The sequence below is a fragment of the Mobula birostris genome, chromosome 11 (genome assembly GCF_030028105.1).
Source record: "Mobula birostris isolate sMobBir1 chromosome 11, sMobBir1.hap1, whole genome shotgun sequence".
Lineage (NCBI taxonomy): Eukaryota > Metazoa > Chordata > Chondrichthyes > Myliobatiformes > Myliobatidae > Mobula > Mobula birostris.
Window position 1 is genome coordinate 76,905,667 of NC_092380.1, and position 23,714 is coordinate 76,929,380.

The 23,714-nt window shown below is 42.6% G+C and overlaps 1 protein-coding gene and 1 pseudogene across 5 annotated transcripts in view; one reads left to right on the forward strand and one right to left on the reverse strand.

Moving 5' to 3' along the window:
• dennd2b (DENN domain containing 2B) overlaps positions 1–23,714 on the reverse strand; it is a 527,103-nt gene that overhangs the window by 401,577 nt on the left and 101,812 nt on the right. Inside the window, exon 2 of one of the 5 annotated variants that reach the window (XM_072272574.1) lies at positions 17,046–17,102. The exons of 2 other annotated variants lie outside the window; for them this stretch is intronic. The gene's annotated coding sequence lies outside the window, so the exon portion shown is untranslated. Of the gene's footprint in view, positions 1–960; positions 1,087–16,744; positions 16,824–17,045; positions 17,103–23,714 lie in introns of those variants that run through there. 2 more of the 5 variants (XM_072272572.1, XM_072272570.1) reach the window with 2 other exon arrangements.
• LOC140204686 (craniofacial development protein 2-like) lies at positions 7,297–8,107 on the forward strand (annotated as a pseudogene).

Here is a 23,714-nt window from a genome sequence, read left to right on the forward strand (position 1 = left end):
AGCAACACAATAGGAAAATGCAGTAAAAGTGCATTATAACAGCATTTTTGATTTGAAATCCAGCACTAGTTTTTGTTAAGTGGACTGGAGAAGAGCTGGACATTTTCCACACACTGCTACATGATAGTAAGGGAAGAATCAAGGGGTTGATAAGTCTCGACAAAAAAGACCTCCTTCATCTCCATCATTCCATGTGGGAGTGAAACTCGCTGCGAGCCTGAAACTGAGGTAAAAACTCCTTCAAATCCCGGCTGCATTTGCTTTCAATTAGTTCCAGGTGTTCTACTGGGCACACAGAGCACTGAAGGCCTACAGAAACATCTCCCACACACAGCACAAAACAGCAGCAAACCAATCACAACCACGCTTCATTGTTTGGCAGTAGACAAAGACACACTGTATAGTAAGTTCAAAAAAGCAACGAAGTGCGCTGTTTGCCTTAGACCCTGGATACAGAGAGGGAAAATGGCTGAGAATATCAATGAACTAAGTGATAGTCTTCATGCCAATGTGAGAGCTAAAGGAAAGCAAACAATGACTGCCTTCTCCACCTCCTCTTAGCACAAGATTTAAGAGACCTGCCTGGGAAAGGTGTATATGTCAGAGTTAGAATAAAAATAACAAACATGTATTAAGACTTTCTAAACTAAAGGTATCTATTCACAGTCTTCTAACAGAAAGTTTCAAAGTACTCATGCATATTTTGCAGGGGGAGAAAAATCACCCTTAAAATCCTTTATATCTAGTCTCGGACCAAAACACCGAATATGGTTATATTTGCATTTAGTTAATATTAATTTTCCCTCTATTTTTCAAATAAAATTCAACTCTTTGTTCTCACATGATATCATCTCCCATAGTTAAATGCAGCAGTGTGCTGCTGAAAACAAGACGCCCTCCAGAATCCTGAAAAACAGCATGCCATAATCCCCAAACTACACTGAGTTCTTTTTTTATTACCTGCATCTTGCAGTGCTTTCGTGTCCCCTCTATTCCGCTTATATTCCTCAGACAGGCTTCCCCATTTGCTGAACCGCTGCTAACAGTAGTTTTGACTCTGATACCTACAGGGCTTCCCACAACTCTCTCACATGACCTTCACAGCACACTTCCAGCTAAAAGGATTGCAGAATGCTGACAGGCTGGGCTAGTCACCATGGCAACTGTTGTCCCTGCTTGCAATTCTGGGAGGGTTCCATGAAACAGCATATGCCATTTGATTAAAAAGTTTTACAAGAACTGTTTCTCCTCCCTCTCTGAAAGATTAAATAACCTTACAAACCACTCTTAAGGCATGGAAGTGGCTATGTTCAAGGCTTTGCGTTGTATGTACAGTAAATGGAAACAGTGTTATCAGTATTCTGTTCTTAAATGGTAAAGTGTGTGTCACCCCATTCAATCATCATTATTTAGATTATTAATATGCAGGCTTTGTCCAATTATAACGACAGATGAATAATGCTTCTGTGCTGGAAATATTCATGGACGTGCACAGTTAACACACACAGAATATATGCATTGCCTTGCTTTCTTTCCACTTGTGTTTGTGGATTAAATTTCAAGCATTTTTGTATTTTGTTATTAAAATTTATCTGATAATCTGCTTTCCTGATACTTTGCCTTATTTAGTAGTTTTTTTAACGATTTGAAGTGAAGAGTGACAGCATCAAAAAGCATATCACAATTTCATTGTTACTCCACTTGGGCGATTGCTAAATATGTTCAGATCAGGTACAGCAAAGGAGAATTGCATCATCTGTTTACTTGTCTGATCACTTTATTTTTGTCTTTACCAGGGAAGGGAACACAACATAAAACAGAAGCAGGAGACTGTTCAGCCCCTCATACTTGTGCTTCACTTCAAGGAGATTGCAGCTCATCTTTTCCTGCAGTAACCCACTTGATTTGCTTCATTGTTTGACAAATACTTGAATATATTGAGAGTCTGAACTACCAGAGCCCTCACAAGTAGAAATTTCCAAAGGTTCACTGCCTTCTCAGTTCTGAACGATCAACTCTTTACCTTCAGACTATAGCCCCAGGTTTTAGACACCCCAGCTAGGGGAAACACCATCTCTGTCGAGCCGTAATAATTTTGATTTTCTATGAAACTGCTTTACAACGGATGATTAAGCCCTTTCTTAGCAGCACAGCTCAGAAACGGGTCCTTTAGCCCATCTAGTCCATGCCGAACTATGATGCTGTCTATTTCCATTGACCTGTACCTAGATCACAGCCCTCCAGACCCCTCCCACCCATGAACCTATCCAAATTTCTCTTCACTGTTGAAATCAACCTGCATCCACCACTTGTGGTGGTAGCTCATTCCACCTTCTCATCACCCTCATGTTTCCCTTAGTCATTTCACCTTTCATCCTTAGCCCATCACCTTCAGTTCTAGACTCATCCAACCTCAGTGGAAAAAGTTTGTTTGCATTTACCCTATCTACACCCCTCATAGTTTTGTCTACCTCTATCAAATCTCCCCTCACTCCAGGGAATAAAGTCCTAACCGATTTATCCTTTTCCTATAAATCAGGTAGCTCCTCAAGTCCCGGCAAGATCCTTGTAAATTTTCTCTGCACTCTCTCATACTTACTGATACCTTTCCTTCAGACAGGTGAGCACAACTGCTCTCAGGCTTCACCAACGTCTTGGGCCAAATTACTTCTCATCTTCCTAAATGCTGCTTGTTAATTTTAATGCTCTAGGCACAAACACATACATCTCTCTGAATATTAATTTCAATCTCTTGCCATTTAAAAAAAAACTCCTCTTTTCTAATTTCCCTTCAAAAATAGACAACTTCACTTGCTGCTACGTCATATTTCACTTGAGGTATCCATGCCCATTCACCAAACTCTCCAGTTCCCCTGGAAGCCTCTTCATGCTCTCCTCATAAATCTGACTGCTGCCCAGTTTTATTTCATCAGCTTTCTTAGCCATTTTCATGAATCCTTCTTCCAAATCATTAGTACAGGCAGTGAAGAACTGGAGCCCTATCACCAATCCTTGCGCATTACACTAATTACATCCTACCAAACCCATTTGCTCCTACCCACTTCACAGATCCTCAATCAATTATGGTGCAACCAACAGAACTGCTGCCCCACAACTGCAGAGACACAGGTTCGATCCTGACCTTGGGTGCTGGACATTGGTATGCCTTCTGACCACATGGGTTTCCTCTGGGTGCTCTGGTTTCCTCCCATATTCCGAACAAATGCTGAGAAGGCAGATATTGCTGGTTAATTGGCCATTGTAAATTAACCCTTAGTGTGCTGACGAGTAGTAGAATCTTGGGAGGGGAGTGACGGGAATGTAAGGAGAATGAAATGGAGTTGTATAGGATGAATGTAAACAATTAATGTTTGATTTCAGGTGGGCCAAAGGACCAGGTTCCATAGTGTATGACTCAGTAATCCATGCCATAATATTATCTCCAATCCCAGATGCTCAACTTTTGTATGGGATCTTATCAAAGGCCTCCTATAGACTTCCTCTCATCTATTCTGCCCATTACAACCTCAGAAAAAATTCAGACTCATTCAATGTGATTTCTCCTCCATATATCTCCTGTTGAATTGACATCTCCTTATCCCTCAGTTGATAAAACAGCATTCTTCTGTTAAAGGATACTTAGGGGGAGGATCAGGGTTGGTATAAATGTGGAATGTACTCTGGATCAGGAACATTATCATTTCCAAGTTTGCACAGTAGCAGAACTGTTGCCGAGCTGCCAGACTGAGCCAGCACATAAACGGAAAAATGACTTTCATGAGAAAATCTGCGGATGCTGGAAATCTGAGCAACACACACAGAACGTTGGAGGAACTCAGCAGGCCAGGCAGCATCGATGGAAATGAATAAACAGGTGGCGTTTCAGGCCCAGACCATTCTTCAGTCCTCTTGTGCGTGTGGCTTGGAAAAATGACTATGTTCTCATTAATTTAAATGCTGCAGTCATAATCATCTTTCATAAGGTGTGACTTGCACATGGAGCAGGAGAGCATGTGAGCTATAACAACCAGCTGATGAAGCTACAACACAGAGATGAGTGCAGGTTAACTGTGGGAAGAGCATGCCATGGTAAATACCAAGTGATCCCATAATGGATCAGATGAAAGCTCTGTATGTATATCCAGACATGAAATGATGGTGGACAATTTAACTCAGGAAGAAAAATCCCCAGAAAAAAAACACCTTAGTTATGGCAAAGCCAATTACATATGCCTAAAGGACAAGCTGAAGCATTTCTAACCACCTTCAGCCAGAAGTACAGAGCAAATGTTACCTGCTGGGCTCATACTGTCCATAAGCTCCTGAGCCACACAGTTTTAATTCTCAACTGAATGTATACCTACTGTGAATTATTCAGTTTTTCTTTAAATGATAGGGCAGCAGCACGGTGGAATAGCAGCTAGTGCAATCACCTTACAGTGACAGAAATCGCCCATCAGAGTTCAAATCCTACCGGTGTCTGTAAGGAATCTGTACGTCCTTCCAATGGCTGCTTAGGTTTCCTCCAGGTGCTCCAGTTTCCTCCCACATTCCAAAGACACATAGTTAGAGTTAGTGTGTCGTGGGCGTACTACATTGGCGCCACAAGCGTGGCGATGCTTGCAGGCTGCCCCCTACACATTCCTCAGACTGTTTTGGCTGTTGACACTGAATGACGCTTTTCACTGTATGTTTCAATATGCTTTTGACAAATAAAATTAATCTCTCTAATCTTCAAAATTAAGGCTGTAATTATTTATCTCCCAGCAATCATTCCATATAATTTCCCTCATCAACCTTACCACATCCTTATGACGAGCTGTATTGAAGTTCAAGACTGTTCTCTGCCTGATCTGTAAACTATATGAATATGTCAAAGCTGTTGTCGTTCTCTGGGTTCTGTGCTAATCATCAGTGCTGGTGGCAGCACACTGAAGGATCAGCTGTTGTGGTAACAGATATAATCCTGACACTTCTCCAGGGCTACACAAGCTGAAACCGAACAACGACAATCAATACAAACAATACCCGCAGAAAGCCTCTATATGTACTAGAGGCAATACCAGCACAGAATCAGTGAGTCCTGTGTGTCAGTTTCGCTAGATCAGGCTTTGTGGATCGATGCCAGATTTTCATAGCCCTACATCTATCAATTTATACGGGATTAAATATCTGTAGTGATCTAAAGAAATTTTGACAAAGGACTTGATCAAAACAAAGCAGAGAAAACAATACAAACTGGGAAGTATAAGTCATCAGCTGCTCTCAGTGGTACCACATCCTGCATCAAGCTCAAAAGAAAAACATTTTGTCTGATAGCTGAAAGAGACACTTTCACACTGATAGATAAAGATAGGGGGAAAGAGAAAGAACCTCTGCCACTGAAAAGATGACCTGGGACAACTGCTTTGCATCTTGTCATTGGGTTTGTTTGTAAACCCAGGACCATGTTCCTGAAGTGACTCAGAATACTGGGATAAACCAGTGGCTGAGCTCATCCTCTATTCCAGAAACTGCCACTGGTGACTAGGAGAACACCAGCTACCTGTCAGAAGATAAAATCTACTCTGTTCCCCAAGGTACTGTTCTAGAAAACTGTCCCCAAAATAGACTTCAAACTACTGCCCATTTAATTTGCCCCATCTCTGTGCACATTGAAGACACCAGGGAATCCTCCCGGGACGGGGGAGAAGATAGCAGCGCGTGCGGCCACTTCGGTGGTGATGTCTGTTATCTGTCAAGTAGGGGACCGTGCACAATTCTGATTTGATGGAGACAGACGTGACAGCACATCTGGAAAACTTCTGAAATGCCTGCTTCACTGCCACTGCTACTATGTGGTAACCGGAATCTCCAGAGCTGAAGGCCCCGAAATCCTCGGTTTTGCGTGTTTCAGCGGCCGGGGCGAAGGTCGAAGGCGCTCAGCAGAGGATGGCGCTCAGGAGGCTGTATCGGAGAGACTGGTCGGAAGCTCGAAGTTTTCGGACGGATGGGACTCAGTGTCGACTGGGGTCAGCTGCTTCCAAGGTTTCGGCAAGTTGACGGTGCCTGGAGGTTTACGGCAGGGAGTTTGTCCCTTTTGCCGCCTGCTATCGGGGACTCAGGAGTTGATCAACTCAGGACTTTGAGACTTTATTTTAACATGCCCATGGTCTGTTCTTTATCAAATTATTGTATTGCTTTGCACTGCTGTAACTATATGTTATAATTATGTGGTTCTGTCAGTGTTAGTCTTTGGTCTGTCTTGTTTTCTGTGGTATCACTCTGGAGAAACATTGTATTATTTCTTAATACATGTATGCATTTTTAAATGACAATAAAAGAGGACTGAGTGTTCTCGTAATCTAAAAAAAATGTTGTCACTAATGCTGAAGGTTTTTATTTTTTCTAGATTAATTTTCTCCCTAATTTTGCTGCTAATGTTCAGGGTCTCCAAACCACTCTCATTGCAGATTTGTCTTTGTTATTTCTCATCTTCATCGAACGATGTTTACTTCAGGTACCTCTAGGGCCAGATTTTTCCTCAGTACTGTCTTTATTTTCAGTGCGATTCACACAACACGCACTCTCCCCACGCCGCTGACCCCACCCCATATCTTCTGTCTGTCCTTTCTAGATGTCAAGCACACGTGGATATTTTCTTACCATCTTTCATCATCACTTAATCAGTCCTGTGTAATAGTTTTTAGATAAGACCTATTGGTCTTTGCATTCAGTTCACCTGTTCTGAATATAGTATATTTGAATTCAGCACTTCTAGATCTTCTTTTACCACTTTCTTTGAATTCACTTTGCTTACTGGTGTGCTATGACGAAACCAAATTTCCCTCGGGATTAATAAAGTATATCTATCTATGACTGTGTCAGGTCGGGGCCGTGCCTTGCTGCTGGTACCACGTAGCCCAGCACTATCTGTCTCGGGTCGGGTTGTCGGCGACTCAACTGGCACACCCCCTGGTGCACTTCGGTTAACCAGGGAGGAGGGTGTGTGGGCACCCAGTAGAACTAAAAACAAAACCTGTCAAAGGGCGGATGAACTCTTTGTGAGTCAACGGCCACCTACTGTCTGTGTGAGGAGTGGCGCACCACACAGTCTTTCGTTTCGCGCCTTGTAAGGCATTATGATGACAGGCTACCCAACAAACTCTATACTTCCAGAGCCGGGAGTGCTCAGGAACTCTGTGGAAAGCCCAGACCCTGGCCGAGACAGGCATTATGAAGATACAACCACAAATCCCACAGGGAGGGTTGAGTCCGACAAGTGGGTCAAGCAAACTGGGCCTCTTTAAGGTAAAAATGATCATCTCAACCTTCAACGCAAACACCATCCGTCTCTTGCCTCGATGCACAGAGTTGGCATCACAGGCCAGCAGATACAAGGTCTCCATCCTGGGGATGCAAGAACACCGTCATGTACACCCTGATGAAGAGATAAGGTTCACAGAGGTAGAGGGGATGCACCTCATCACCTCATCCGCATGGAGAAAGCCGACCACGATGTCAGCACAAGGTGGAGTAGGGCTGATGTTGAACTGCAAGGTGAAGAAGGCACTGAGGGGTGTAGTCTCAGTCAGTGACAGAATCCTTACTGCGGAATTCGACGGAAACCCGGCGACCTCTGTCATCATCTGTTACTCCCCGCACAACTGCAGCGAGGAGAAGGAGGTGGAGGCCTTCTACAGTAAACTTCACGAAGCTATCACTTCAATACCGGCACATAACTTCCTGGCTGTGCTCGGCGATTTTAATGCCCAGGTCGGACTGGAAGATGTTCCATACTCATACCGACTTTACCAACAGAAATGGACAATATCTAGTTGATTTCATCCAGGAACACAGTCTCATTGCCACCAACACACAATTCGAGAAGAAAGCTAGTAAACTGTGGACATATGAAAACAGAGCCTCCATCTACAGGAAACAGCTCGATTACGTCCTCAAAAGAACAAAATGGTGTAATTGTGTGATCAACACAGAAGCCTACAGCACCTTCAACTCAGTCAGTTCTGACCACAGAGTAGTGTCAATGCAAGTGAGACTGAGCCTGTGGCAACCCAAAGCCACAGGTCCCAAGGAGAAGATAGACTGGAAGGCATTCTCCTCATAACCTATTCTTCAAGCCCAGTACACAGTGGAGGTGAGAAATCACTTCGGCCCACTGGAAAGGGGGGAGGAAGAGACTACCACCGACCACTATCAATGGCTCTTAGACGCACGCACAGATGCAACAAAGAGTTTGCCTGCTGTGAAGTGAATCAAGAACAGTCGGATCTCGAAACATCCTGACGTCGTCGCAGCAAGACGTGTGGTCAATGCTTGTCATGCCGAACTTAGAAGGAGCGAAACAGAAGAGCTAAGAGACAAGTTCAAGACAGCAAAGAAGAATTTCCTTGCCACCTACTATCGACTGAAGGAAGAGGAACTAGCTGAGAGGATTAGAGAGGTAGAGGCTGCTAATGAAGACAAACAGCATGGAGAAGCATGGCACCTAGTCAACGAGATCAGTAGACGGAAGAAGTCCCCATCAGGCCAGATAAGTGGTAAAACAGCAGAGGACCGTGTCCAGACATGGCTTAACCACTTTAAGAACCTGCTGGGAAACCCTCCAATGACCACGGAAGAAGAAGAGGACGTACCTACAATACTAATGCAAGTCAACATCGATGACGGCCCATTCACCAGTGAGGAACTGAAGGCGGCCAAATATGCACTCAAACAGGGCAGGAGCACTGGACCAGATGGGATACTACCAGATGTCCTGAAGAACTGTGACCTGGACAACATCTTGCTGGACATATGTAATATGAGTTTGAGTACAGAGAGGAAATTAAGAACCTGGTGGCATGGTGCGAAGACAATAACCTATTCCTCAGCGTCAGCAAGACGAAGGAATTGGTTGTTGACTTCAGAAGGAGTAGCGGACCGCACAACCCCATTTACATCAGTGGTGCACAAGTGGAACAGGTCAAAATCTTTAAATTCCTCAGGGTCAATATCACAAATGACCTGACTTGGTCCAACCAAGCAGAGTTCACTGCCAAGAAGGCCCACCAGCACCTTTACTTCCTGAGAAAACTAAAGAAATTTGGCCTGTCCCCTAAAACCCTCACTAATTTTTATAGATGCACCATAGAAAGCATTCTTCTACGGTGCATCACAACCTGGTATGGAAGTTGTCCTGTCTAAGACCGAAAGAAGCTGCAGAAGATCGTGAACACGGTGCAGCACATCACACAAACCAATCTTCCATCCTTGGACTCACTTTACACCGCACGCTGTTGGAGCAGTGCTGCCAGGATAATCAAGGACAAGACCCACCCAGCCAACACACCTTTCGTCCGTCTTCCCTCCGGGAGAAGGCTCAGGAACTTAAAGACTCATACAGCCAGATTTGGGATCAGCTTCTTTCCAATTGTGATAAGACTGCTGAACGGATCCTGACCCGGATCTGGGCCGTAACCTCCAAATATCCAGACCTGCCTCTCGGTTTTTTTCCACTACCTTACTTTCCATTTTTCTATTTTCTATTTATGATTTATAATGTAAAATTTTAATATTTACTAATTTTACTATTTTTAATATTTTTAATATTTAATATTTGTAATTGAGGGAGTGGAAGTGCAGAATCAAATATCGCTGTGATGATTGTACATTCTAGTATCAATTGTTTGGCAACAATACAGTATAAAGTATAAGGTATAAATATAATACGGCACTGATGAAAGGCGACAAACCAGAACAGTGGTCACTCTCAAACATTATCCCAGTCCCCAAGTCTGGATCCCTCACAAAGACAGATAACTACCGCGGTATCAGCTTGACCCGCATCTTAGCAAAATTATACAATCGGATGATCTTGAACAGGATTCGCACCGCCATTAACCCTAAGCTAAGATTCAATCAGAATGGTTTTCAGCAGAAGCGCACAACAGTAATGCAAATACTTGCTCTCCGTAGGATCATCGAGGAAGTCAAGAAGAACAACCTACCAGCCGTGCATGCTAACATCGATTTTCGCAAAGCTTTTGACTCCATTCACCGAGGTAAAATGCTGAAGATCCTGAAAGCTTACGGAGTGCCAAACCATCTACTGAGAGCAATAGAGTCCAGCTACACCAAAACCATGGCGAAAGTCGTATCACCAGATGGAGAAGCAGCAGTGTTCGAGCTCCTAGCTGGTGTGCTGCAAGGAGACACTCTGGCACCCTACATCTTTATAATTGTCCTTGATAACGCTCTGCGTCAAGCTACCAAAGATCATGACAAGCTTGGTTTTACCATAAAACCAGGGCAAACCAAAAGGGTCAGACCAGTTACACTCACAGATCTCTATTTTGCAGATGACATAGTCCTGCTCTCTGACCAGATGGAGGAAGCACAGCAGCTCCTGACAAAAGTGGAAATTGAGTGCAATAAAATTGGATTAGATTAGATTAGATTAGATTCAACTTTATTGTCATTATGCCGAGTACAGATACAAAGCCAATGAAATGCATTTAGCATCTGACCAGAAATGCAAAGAATAGTGTTATTTACAAAATAACTGCGAATAAAAAAGTGCTACAGCACACAAATATAAAAGTACAATACGGGTGCAATACTGCTTAGCGCTGTGATGAGAGGTTCAGCAGTGTCACAGCCTCAGGGAAGAAGCTCTTCCTGTGCCTGCTGGTGCAGAAGCAAAGGCTCCTGTAGCGCCTACTGGATGGGAGGAGAGTAAAAAGTCCATGGTTAGGGTGAGATGCATCCCTGATAATGCTTTTTGCCCTGCCCAGGCAGCGTTTATGGTAGATGTTCTCAATGGTGGGTAATTGGGTGTCAATAATCCGCTGGGCAGTTTTCACCACATGCTGGAGTGCTTTGTGGTCCGACACGGGACAATTGCCATACCACACTGAGATGCAGTTGGTGAGTATGCTCTCAATGGTACAGCGGTAAAAGTCCGTCAGTATCCTGAACACTAAAAAGGCAGAATACATGGCATTCAATTGCGACGAAGGTACTCTCAAGACCGTAGAGAATGATACCATTAAGAAAGTCTTTGACTATAAGTACCTCAGATCAAGAATAATGAGTTCGAAGATACGGAAGGCGCTGGTGTGGAGGGCTATGAATGACATGAAGGAAACCTGGAAGTCGAACCTGACCAGAGGGCTTAAAAAGAGGATTTTCATAGCAGTCATAGAGTCCATTCTCACATACGGATGCGAGACGTGGACACTCACCAAGACGATGCGAAAGTCTCTAGACGGTTGCTATACACAAATGCTCCGGATGGCTTTTGACGTAAGCTGGCAACAGCACATGACGAACGTCGAGCTCTATAACAACCTACCGATGCTCACCACTAAGATCGAGGCGAGAAGACTGCAACTAGCAGGGCACTGTCTACACCACCCCGAGCTACCTGCCAGCCTAGCCATCATATGGGAGCCCAAGCACGGGAGGATGAACCCTGGGTGCCCTGGTAAGACTATGATCAAGACGCTCCTAGAAGACAGCGGCACGGCTAATTTAGATGAACTGAACACACTGATGAGGGAGACGGAGAAGTGGAGAGTCAGTCATCGTGCCCGACACTGGCCCCCTAGGCTTGAGTCGATATAGTAGTAGTAGTATGACTGTGGAATTCTCCTTTAAAACAATAAACTCAGTTTAAAATCCCATGCTCTCACAGAACAACTCAATTATGATATCTTACTACTCCCTCTTTCTCGAAGGGAATCTGTGATCATCTTTCTAGTCCAAATCCACTTCTTAATAGCACAACTCATTGTAGATTCCATTTCCCAAATTATTCACCGTTATTGCCTTCCTGCCCAACTGAGAACATTGTTTTTGTTAATTTTACATCAATAGCTGATTGGATGGAAAGAGGTTGAGTGGATTTCATGAAACAGGATTTTCATTATTCTGGCTTGAATTGAGTTTGAAAACTATTCCCAGAAGTTAAGAAAAAAGTTTCTGGTTCTGAGTATGCTATTTGTCTTCAGTCTTCATGTATTGAGCGTTCCAGAGCCAAATCATATGCCGTTAACAAGCTTTTATTTACTGAACTGCAATCCTCTATCCAAGCTGTTCCAAAGGAAATTGATGTAAATCCACAAATGATAAAATTAACACTAATTAATATTTATCGCATGGATTTAATCAAGAGTGTCTTTCCAGCAAAGCTAAATCTTGTATATACACAATACAATAAAACTTGAAAATTTAAAGACTAATATTCTTTACTATTTACAATATTCAAAGCACTGCATTGTAAGGTGACCCTGCTCAAAGACCTCGGGTGATCTCTTTGTATGGATTCTTCTGGTTAAACAATCCAACACTTGATGGCTTGAAAGTTCTCGTTTAAGTTTAAAGATACCCTTTCTCTCAAACATTAGCCTCAAGCCAAAAAGGTCAATGCAAGATTATTCCTCACTCATATTTTTCATCAACTATACATTATCTGACAAAGATCGATTGACTACATGACATTTAACAGTTTCCTATATTCAGTACACTCATTATGCATGATGCCTACAAGGTAATTGGCATAATGAATTCTGCAACAATTGTGTCTACAAGGCACAATATTTCAGCAGTTGGAGTACTCTCGTCCTTTTTTTTTATTTTCTTGCCTCTTTAGGCTAGAAGATAACATTTCCCATTCCTATACAACAGAAATATCATGTTTATTAGAATGCACATCAATTAGATTAGCTTATGTAACATGAAGAGTTTTATTAGCTGTTAGCTGCTAAGAATGGGAACTTAAAATTGGGCATTTTAACTATTATTTATTTTTTAATAAATCTAAGTATTTCAGGGAAGCAGTCATTGTCCTAGAGGTGCTAATTATAGCTTCAGTTCTATACATTCCTATTAACAGAAATGTATTGCCCTGGGGTAGGGGCTGAGGCTGGGTTTGGTGGACACGAATGGCCAATAGTTGTGGTATGGATGCCAGTGGATGAGGGAGGGTGGGGGCCTACGTTTTGGGTCTGAGAAGAACATAACACCTGCGAAAGTTCAAGAAATACACAGCAGTCAGGCAACATCGGTATACAGAGAAATACAGTTAATGTGTTAGGTCAAGGAGCTACATTAGAAATGGATAGGAGAGAAAACAAGTTGGTTTTAAACTAAGGACAGAGTAATATATTTTGATAGGGTGAGGCCAGGGTTGCCATTGGTGATAAACTAAAAACAAACATAAACTAATTCCAAGGCCCTGCATTTTCCTCATTAACCAATGAGTCAAATGCAGGATTTGTTTTCAAATGATCTAACAAGGAAGTGCTGTTTATTATAGGAAGAGAGTCACCGAGGGGAAATTGAAGGTGGAGCCAGGGCCTAGAAGGTGATAGACAGGCATACAAAGGCTGCAGGTGTGGGAATCTGATATGGAAAGAGAATCTGATAACTAAGTAAGGAAAACATTAAGTGAAAGGTGAAGGGCAGGTGGATCTAGATGAAGGTGTGGACCCAGTGGGTGAAGTGTGTGATTGCAATAAGTAAAGTGTCTGGGTCGCCAGAGAATGGGAGAGGAAAAGTCAGCAAAAATGGGAGGACTGGAGGTGGAAATGGACACAAATCCTCAAATGATAAAATTAACACTAATTACTATGTATCACATGGATTCAACTAAAAGAGCATCTTTACATCATTACATCAACAATTCAGAGGATATTTGTATAACCTTCTTTGGCTACAATCCATGGTCAGCAATGATAAGCTGACATAAATGAAGGATTTAAGGCCATCTTTAATGCCAGGATTTAGAGGTATCTCTCATCATGAGATCCCTTACAAAATCGGTTACAACATGGAGTTGCACGGGCAAATTGGCCATCATCAACAAGTGTACAGGAAAATTGAGGCTGGGCCTTTAAAACAATGGATCTGCAGCTATTCTGACAAGGAGGAGTCATGGCTGCAGTGAAGGCTTATTAGTGTGAGACATACTGAAAGGTGACATATTTAATGTGTCAATCAGAGATTGTTTGATTATGCTGCTATTAATCTTCAAATACAAAAGCATTTAATAGTGAGTTTCACAATCTATTAACACACATAAGTCAGTAACACATGGTACAAAAATATACGAAGTTACATGCACCATTTATATTGAAAGACCTATTAAATAATTTCATTAGAACTAACAAACTACCATTTACTCATGCACAGAAAACCTAGCAGTATATACTTATGTCTATTCTAAAATATACAGTTAAAGCAAATAATTCTGTAATTCCACATATCTAAATTAAATTAATGATTTCCTTTTACAGCATTCACTGCAGGAATGAGCCAAGGAGGCCCTCACACCATCTGTTTCCTGCCCACTGTGTGTGGCCTGCTCTTAGCGTTACTATACTCTTCAGTGTTTTGTGGATTTACAGGTGTTCTAATCCCAGAGAGATGAGGAATTTGTGGTAATACTGGCAGATACAAAATTCCAATGCAATTGTGTAAATCCTTCTGGAGAATTTTGTAATAACCTGAGGCCTCAAGTGGCTCAAATCTCTAGAGTATTGCTTATTTTTTCTGCTTTTCCATTATCAAGAGATGATAAGGCTTTGACAGTGCATGAAGTTCTGTATTATGATACATTCAATCATGGCTGCAATTTGCACATTCTCTCATGTGGGATTCCTCTGGGTGCTCCGGTTTCGTCCCACATTCTAAAGACGTGCAGGTTATGAGGTGAATTAATCAGCAATTAATGAGAATGCGAGATTCTTACAGGATTAGTGTAAATGGGTGGTTGATGGTTGGTGTAAATTCACTGAGCCCATGGGCCTGTTCCCAATCCTGTCTATTTGACTGACTCTATGGAAAGCCTCTTGGAACCTTTTAAGATGATAAACTTGGTAAATGGGTAGGTGCACACAACTATGCTGGAATCTTTCTACTGAACGACCTTCCTCTGCTGTAAATATGATGAGAATCAAATCAATTAGTACAAGGACTGTCTGTGCAGCATACATAATAATAAGTCCTTGGCATAGTTCAGATAGAGCCAGCCTCAGGAGTTTGAGTCTAAACATGCCTAAAAATTCATTTCCAGTCAATCATGTCACAATGCTGTACTCGTACTCTGCCTCTGAAATTCAATCCAAGTTAACATGCACTGCCTTCAGAACATTTAGTACTCCTGACCAGAATGGATGCATGTAATTTGCAACCAATCTATGGAATAAAGCCAATTAAACTGTACCATCTGCAAACCTGTTGAATGCACAGTTCTCCATGATAACCGCTTCATTTACACGGAGCAAAACATTTTGGAGCGTTGAGCTCTAATCATTAAATCACTCCAAACAAAAGTCATGCCTGTGTTTTAATTCTTACCAAATTAATGGAAATCTCCATGCATCTCAAAAAAGAAGTGCTGAAGGTACCAAAATGGCAGTGGAATATGTGTCAATCTGACTGAAATGATGTGAGAAAGAAAGCAAGATAGTTACAGGGAAAAATCACAATTTCTCTTTTATTATGGCCGAGTTTCAAATGGTACCAGAATCTTCTGATGTAAATTGTCTGTCTTACACTGTCCCAAAAGTGGTCAGATATCCCTTGGAACCATTCAGTATTATTCACCCCTGGGGTGAACTGACCACTAGCAATTACCAAATGCAAGCACAGAAGGGTATAGGAAGATCATTTTGGTTTCATTCTCCCAGCGTCTTGGCCACAATCTAGAAACTCTTATTTACAAAACATCGCTTATCCCTATATCAGTGAACCACAGAAATGTTGAAAGATAACACTCGAGATAGAATGGAAACTACAGTATATCACAATATTGTGTTATAGTTTGACAGAAAGGAAACAGTGGAACATTGATTGGATATCAAGCCCAATTACATTTTAGTCAAATCTATTCAAGGGTAGACAAAGCTCTGCAGCTTCTGACGCAGTTAAATATTGAACAAGATAGTAAATAAATCTTGGATCTGGCAAAGCTTTTAGCTACAGACAAGCCAAGTTGAGATCTCACCATTCAATATGAAATACATAATCCAGGAATTGAAGTGAACTCGTTGCACAAGATAAAAGAGTGTTATTGTCAAATTTGAGTGCAAACTGTGAGCAAAGTAATCTTTTTGATCTATTCAGGTACCATCTTTTATAAGGTAGGAAATGCTCCGGTAGACGAAGGTTCCGAAAATCAGAACCAATAAGGTCAAGGCCTGACCGTACAAGTGCAAAAGTACAGAAAAATGGTAACTCTTGATTTCACTATCAGGTTTAAAGATACTCAAGGTCAGATAATAAATTTGCGGTTGTCATAATCTTCAGTTTCATTCTAGTAAACAAACAAAAAAATGGAGAATATTTTCAACTTTAAAAATGTACCCAATGTGGGTACCATCCAGCAGAAGATCTCAGGAAGTCTTTGGGTTAAAATCACAATCAGCTTTGTAGTCCACATCCAGTGCTTCATTAAATAGAGTGCTATGTTTAAGAGGATTTTTTAACTTAACATTTCACCAACATATATGAAAAAATGGGCATAGATTACAACTGGTAAATACCCAGAGGTACTGACCAGGTGGGAGTACTGTATTACTTATGGTGACACAGGAGACTGCAGGTGTTGGAATCTGAAGCAAATAAAAAAATAATAATCTGCTGGAGGGACACAGCAGATCAAACAAGGATGTTTCATGTCGAGATTCTGCATTAGGACAGTATTGATTCTGATGTGGCCCATGGCCCCAGTGCAGATTTGTAGTAGAATGTTGCTTACCTTGTTACTGCACTTCATTAACATTCTGTTATTCTCTCCTCTCTCTCCCGGTGCGCTCTCTCTCTCTCTCATATTTCTCCCTCTTTCAAGTTAATATATATTTATATTGAACCTTCCATGTCCTCTGATATCCCAAATTAATTACATCCTTGAAAGTGGAGTCATCGTTGGACCATTGGGAAATAAAACAGAACCGCAATTGGCATTAAATGTGATTTGGCCCAAGTGAAGTACATTTTAATAATAGTTTGTGTTAACTCCAGTAACATAACACATAGAGTTGAATGCTAACTTCACTCACCAAAATTGTGTTACAGATTAACTTGATACATTCTTGCTGCAATTATTTGGACGGTACCTAGGGAGTTTAGTAGACAAGAGAAGGCAATATATCAATTGAAGCAAAAAAAAACATTGTGCAATTTGCTCAGCTACATATCTGATCCACAGCTGTTGATCGTTAATACTGGTTTCTGTGAAATCAAACTGTTTCAAGTTACATCTTATTGGAAAATTCTGAAAAATACACCGAAGAAGATGGCAGAGTTTGTCATTGAAACATCAGTTATAATCGATACCTGTAGCCAGCTGGCAGCCCAAGAAGAGTTTATTCATCTTACAAGTCTATTCAAAATAAACAATGAAGAAAACCTCAAGAGAAACAAAAATATCATTCTTTTTAATTTTATATTGCTATTTTGTGTAAAATGTTGTGGTAAATATATTTCTAATTAATTTTAATTAAGATACTGATGCTCATTAAAATCATTGTGTATCTATGAGTTAAATTTTGGTGGGGCAGCACCAGAGTTACTGCCTCACTGATATAGGACCCAGATGGTGCCCTGGGGGCATTTGATGCTCTCTCTGTCTCAGGACACTTCTGGGTGCAACATTATCCTCCCAGTTCCCAAAACGAGTTGATAGGTTAGTGACAACTATAAATTACCTGCATCATTGGGTATCTGAGGCCTCTATGAGTTAAGATCAACCATGGCTGCTGCGTCCCACCTGTCTAGATACACAAGCCAGGGCAGTACGATTTAAAGAGCAAGCTGTTGCCCATGCAATGGGCTCCCCCTCTCCACGAAGCTGATGCATCCAAAGGAATGGCAGAGTCCAATATAGTTTGGCACCAGTGCCGTTACAAGCGTTGCCAGTCAATGTTGGACTCAAAGCAAGACTGCCTTAGAAACTCCAGAGAAATTAGGGGGAGAACATGAGCCTGGTGGGATTACTCTGCTGGGAGTCTGCCTCAGTCTGATGGGCCAAATAGCTTCCTTTTGTTTCATAATATATAATAAACATTGTATCCTTTATATATTGTCTCTGATGTGTTCCCCTTAGAATTTTGCACCTCTTAATAAGTAGTGAACACTATGTGTTAATATTTTAATATACAGCCCATCCCTGGGTAAGGAACAGGTTCCATTTTTAACAAATGTTCAGAAGTTGATTTTGTCAGAAAACACACAAAAATCACTAGATGTGGTAACTATACCTCCACATGTATTGTAACCAATGACATCAAAAACACACAAGTTTGATAAGAAAGACTAATTAATAAAAGTGAAGAGAAGCTAGTTCGACGATTTGTAGTCTCCGCAAGCCTCCAACATCCAACTCATCATCCTCTGCAACTTCTGCCATCTCCAAAGAGATTGTACCTCCAAACATCTTTATCTCCGCCCCTCTGCTTTCCACAAAGATCACTCTCTCCATGATTCCCTTGTCCATTCGTCCTTCCCCATTCGTCTCCCTCCAGTCGCTTATCCCTGAAAGTGGCCAAAGTGCTGCACCTGCCCACACACCTCCTCTTTCACCTCCATTCAGGGCACCAAGCAGTCCTTCCAGATGGGGCAACACTTCACCTGCAGATCTGCTGGGGTCGTCTAGCGTGTCCAGTGCTCCTGATGGCACATCGTAAATTAGGAGGCTGCTTCGTCGAGCACCTCCGCTTCATCTGCCACCAGTGGAACTTCTTGGTGGCCAAACATTTTAATTCAGGTAACACACACAAAATGCTGGAGGAACTCAGCAGGCCAGGCAGCATCTATGGAATAAAGTACAGTTGACATTTCAGGCCGAGACCCTTTATCAGGTCTGGAGAAGAAAAGATAAGGAGTCAGAGTAAGAAGGTGGGGGGGGAGGGGAGGAAGAAACACGAGGCGATGGGTGAAAACGGGGTTGGGGGAGGGGTGAAGTAAAGAGCTGGGAAGTTGATTGGTGAAAGAGATACAGAGCTGGAGAAGGGGGAATCTAATAGGAGAGGACAGAAGGCTATGGAAGAAAGCACCAAAGGGTGGTGATGGGCAGGTAAGGAGATAAGGTGAGAGAGGGAAATGGGAATAAGGAATGGTGAAGTGGTGGGGGGGTGCATTACCAGAAGTTCAAGAAATCAATGTTCATGCCATCAGGTTGGAGGCTACCCAAACGGAATATAAGGCATTGCTCCTCCAACCTGAGTGTAGCCTCATCGCGACAGTACAGGAGGCCATGGACGGACATGTTGGAATGGGAATGGGAAGTGGAATTGAAATGGGCAGCCCCTGGGAGATACCGTCTTTTCTAGTGGACAGACTGTAGGTGCTCGGTGAAGCAGTCTCCTAAACTGCATCGGGTCTCCCCAAGGTACAAGAGGCCACACCAGGAGCAAATAGACACAATATATGACCCCAACAGACTCACAAGTGAAGTGTTGCCTCACCTGGAAAGACTTCTGGGGCCCTGAATGGTAGTGAGGGAGGAGGTGTAGGGGCAGGTGTAGTACTTGTTCCGCTTGCAAGGATAAGTGCGAGCAGGGAGATCAGTGGGGAGGGACGAATGGACAAGGAGTTGCGTAGGGAGCAATCCCTGGGGAAAGCTGAAATTGGGGCGAGGAAAAGATGTGCTTGATTGTGGGATTCCATTGGAGATGGTGGAAGTTACTGAGAATTATGTACTCGATGTGGAGGCTGGTGAGGTAGTGGGGAGGACAAGAGGAACCCTATCCCTGGTGGGGTGGCATGAGGATCGGGTGAAAGCAGACGTGTGTGAAATGTTAGAGATGTGGTTGAGGGTAGCATTGATGGTAGAGGAAGGGAAGCTCCTTTTTTTGAAGAACAGCTCCTTCATTCTAGAATGAAAAGCCTCATCCTGAGAGCAGATGCAGCAGAGTTGGAGGAATTGAGAGAAGGGGATGGTGTTTTTACAAGTAACATGGTGGGAAGAGGTGTAGTCCAAGTAGCCATGAGAGTCGGTGGGTTTATAACAGTCATCAGTAGACAAGCTCTCCCCAGATAAAGATTCAGAGAGATCGAGAAAGGGGAGGGAGGTATCGGAAATGGACCAGGTAAATTTGAGAGCAGGGTGAAAGTTGGAGGCAAAGTTGATGAAGTTGATGAGCTCCGCATGGCTGCAGGAAGCAGCACCAATGCAGTCGTCGATGTAGCGTAGGAAAAGTGGGGGAGACTCAGAACATGGACTATTCCATGTAACCGCCAAGAAGCCAGGCAGAGCTGGGACCCATGCGAGTGCCCATGGCTACACCTTTTGTTTAAAGGTAGTGGGAGGAGCCAAAGGAGAAATTATTGAGAGTGAGGACAAGTTCTGCCAGGTGGAAGAGAGTGGTGGTGGAAGGGAAATGATTGGGTCTGGTGTCCAAAGAGAAATGGAGAGTTCTGAGGCGTGGGGATGGGAATGAAGACTAGCTAGAAGGTGGTGGTCGAAGCCGGGTGGTGGGAATGGTCAATGGCTGGAAAGGAAGGAATCTGATTGGAGAGCAGCATGGACCATGGGAGAAACGGAAGGAGGAAGGGAACCCATGGGGAGGTGATAGGCAGGTGAGAAGAGGTAAGAGGTCAGAGTGGGGAGTAGAAGAAGAGGGCAAGGGGAGGGAATTTTTTTTTCTACCTGAAGGAGAAATCGATATTCATGCCATCAGGTTGGAGGCTGCCAAGATGGAATATAAGGTGTTGCTCCTCCACCCTGAGGGTGGCCTCATTCTGGCACAGTAGGAGGCCGTGGACTGACATGTCGGAATGGGAATGGGAATTAGAATTAAAATCACAAACAAGAGAAAATAAGGTGAGGTGCTGTAGTAGTCTGGCAGACTGACCTCGACTTTGCTGAGGCCCAGCAACAATTGTCTGACACCTCCTCTCCCATGGTCCATGCCCCTCTCCTATCAGATTCCTTCCTCTCCAGCCATTGACCATTCCCACCACCCGGCTTCGACCACCACATTCTAGCTAGTCCTCATTCCCATCCCCACACCTTTTTATTCTGTCATCTTCCCCCATCCTTTCCAGTCCTGAAGAAGCGTCTCGGCCTGAAACATTGACCATTTATTCATTTACATAGATGGTGCCTGACCTGCTGAGGTCCTCCAGCATTTTGTATGTGGTACTTTGGATTTCCAGCTTGCAGAATTTCTAGTGTTTTTAAACATTGGATGTTTAAAATTAAATTAAATTAAATTAATTAAATAAAAAAATTAAAATTAAATTAAATTAAAATTAAAATTAATAGTATTATGGGAGCTTGCTCATAGGTAGGAGTGTCCATAAGTTGATGAATTAATATGGGGACAACCTGTTTGTAGAGTTCTAAATAATGTACGTGACTGTTCTCATATATAAAGTTGAGTATGTGCTAGCAATCAACCATCCACTAACAGTAATCCTACATTGGTCCTATTACGTTTTCATTTCCCCATATTTTCATCAGCGCCCCGCACATTCCACCACCCACCTACACATTAGGGACATTTTACACCGGCCAATTAACCAATCATCGTGCACACCCCTACAACGTGTGAAGAAACCAGAGCACACACATCAAACCTGTACAGTCACAGGGTAAACATGCAAACTCCACACAGACAGCACCAGAGATGAGCAGCGAACCCAGGATTCTGGAACTGTGAGGCAGCTGTGCTACTAACTGGGGCGGCATGGTAGCATAGTAGCCAATATAATTCTTCACAGCACCAGCCATCAGAGTTCAATTCCTACCACTGTCTATAAGGAGTTTGCTTGCTCTCCTCATGTCTAAGTGGGTTTCCGCAGGGTGTTACAGTTTCCTCCCACATTTCAAAGACATATAGATTAGTAAGCTGTGGACATGTTATGTTGCTGCTGGAAGTATGGTGACACTTGCTAGCTGCCCCCGCACATGCTTGGACTGTGCTGGTCATTAACACAAACAACGCATTTCACCCTGTTTCGATGTAAATATTACAAATAAAGCTAATCTAATCTTTAACTGCACTACTGTGCTGCCCTTTCAACAAGAAACGTGTTGAATTGTCATTACTCTAACTTCAAACTGACGTTAATGTAATTGCTTTTCTATGATTGCTAATCACAGAACAGGAATTACATAAATGTCAAATTTATTGTCACAGATGCAATGAAGAACTTACCTGCAGCAGCATCATAGTGATGGCCTGCCTCAATTAAATACTATCCAGTGGCACTGACATCAACGTAACGAAGTACATTGAGAGATTGATTATGTCATGAATCAACTCCTGCCTCAGAGATGGCCTGGATCTGCCTGACTGTGCCTCCTATCACAACAGAACCACAGCAGATATGATTTCCATGGCTATTTACAACGCTTTGAACCATCTTGTACACCAGGCTGCATTCAACCCAACTATCCCATCCAAGCTCATCATCAAGCTTCACGCCCTGAGACGCTGCACCTTCCTCTGCAGCTGGATACTTGGCTTTCTCACTGGCAGGCCTCGATCAGTGAGGATTGGTAAAAACATCTTCCCCTTGCTGACCATCAACACAGGTGCAACTCAAGGCCAGAACTACTCTCCAAGCGTGCATTACTGTGTGGCTATTCATAGCTCCAGTGCCATCTCCAAGTGCCTTATGGTCTTAAGGTCTAATTGCAGCAATGATACTACCGTTGATGGATGATCCAGAGATGAATCAGCTTACCTGAGTGAGACAGGTCACCTGGTTGAAAAGGCACATATATTATCACAGATCCCCACTACCCAGGCTATGCCACCTCTTCCTACCTATCATTGGATAGGAGGCACTGAAACTTGAAGTCCAATACCACAAGGTTCAAGAAGAGCTTCAACCATCTGGTTCTAGAACCAAACACAAAACTGTATTTGCAACACTTTGACCATGTTGCACAAAAACTGGCTTCATTTCTTTGTTCTAATGTGTTTTCTTGCAAAAACCATGCATAATAATTAACGGTGTACAGTCTTGTGTTTCTGTTGCAAATGCAGCGTATTTGCAGTTATGTGCTGAATCCCATGGAAGTAAACAGGCAGAGACTGCAAGATACTCTTTGCTATAGACTTCAGGCCTTTTTTAAGTTAGGGGGGGTTTAATTTCAAAGTTAGCTGGTGGCATGAAATACACAAATTTCATTAACAATGAAGAGAAGAGTAGCAGGCTTGGGGGGATATAAGCAGATTGGTACAATGCACACAAAATGCTGGAGGAACTCAGCAGGATCAGCAGCATCTAGGAAAAGAGTACAGTTGACGTTTCGGGCCGAAACCCTTCGGCAGGACTCAGCCCCAGATTCAACTGCACTCCTTTTCCAGATGCTGGCTGGCCTGCTGAGTTCCTCCAGCGATTTGTGTGTGTTTTCCTCTGATTTCCAGCATCTACAGATTTTCTCTTGTTACAGATTGGTGCAATAGTGAGGGACAGGGCAAATGAAATTCAATGCAAGTGATTCATTGTTGTTGGCAGAATGAATACAGACAATATAAACTAAGTGATACAGTCTTAAAATAGGTGCAAGAACAAAAGAAACAGGGATATTTACAGACTTCTTTCAAGGTTGCAGGACAAGATTAAAAAATAGCCTAAAGGGTTCTTGGTTATGTGTATAGAGGCAGTGTACTCAAACAAAAGTTTTATAAAAAACACAGCTTTGGCCCCAAATGGCATATTAAGATCATAAAATGTTCTAGTATGTTAAGACCTCAGCCAGAACATTGAGA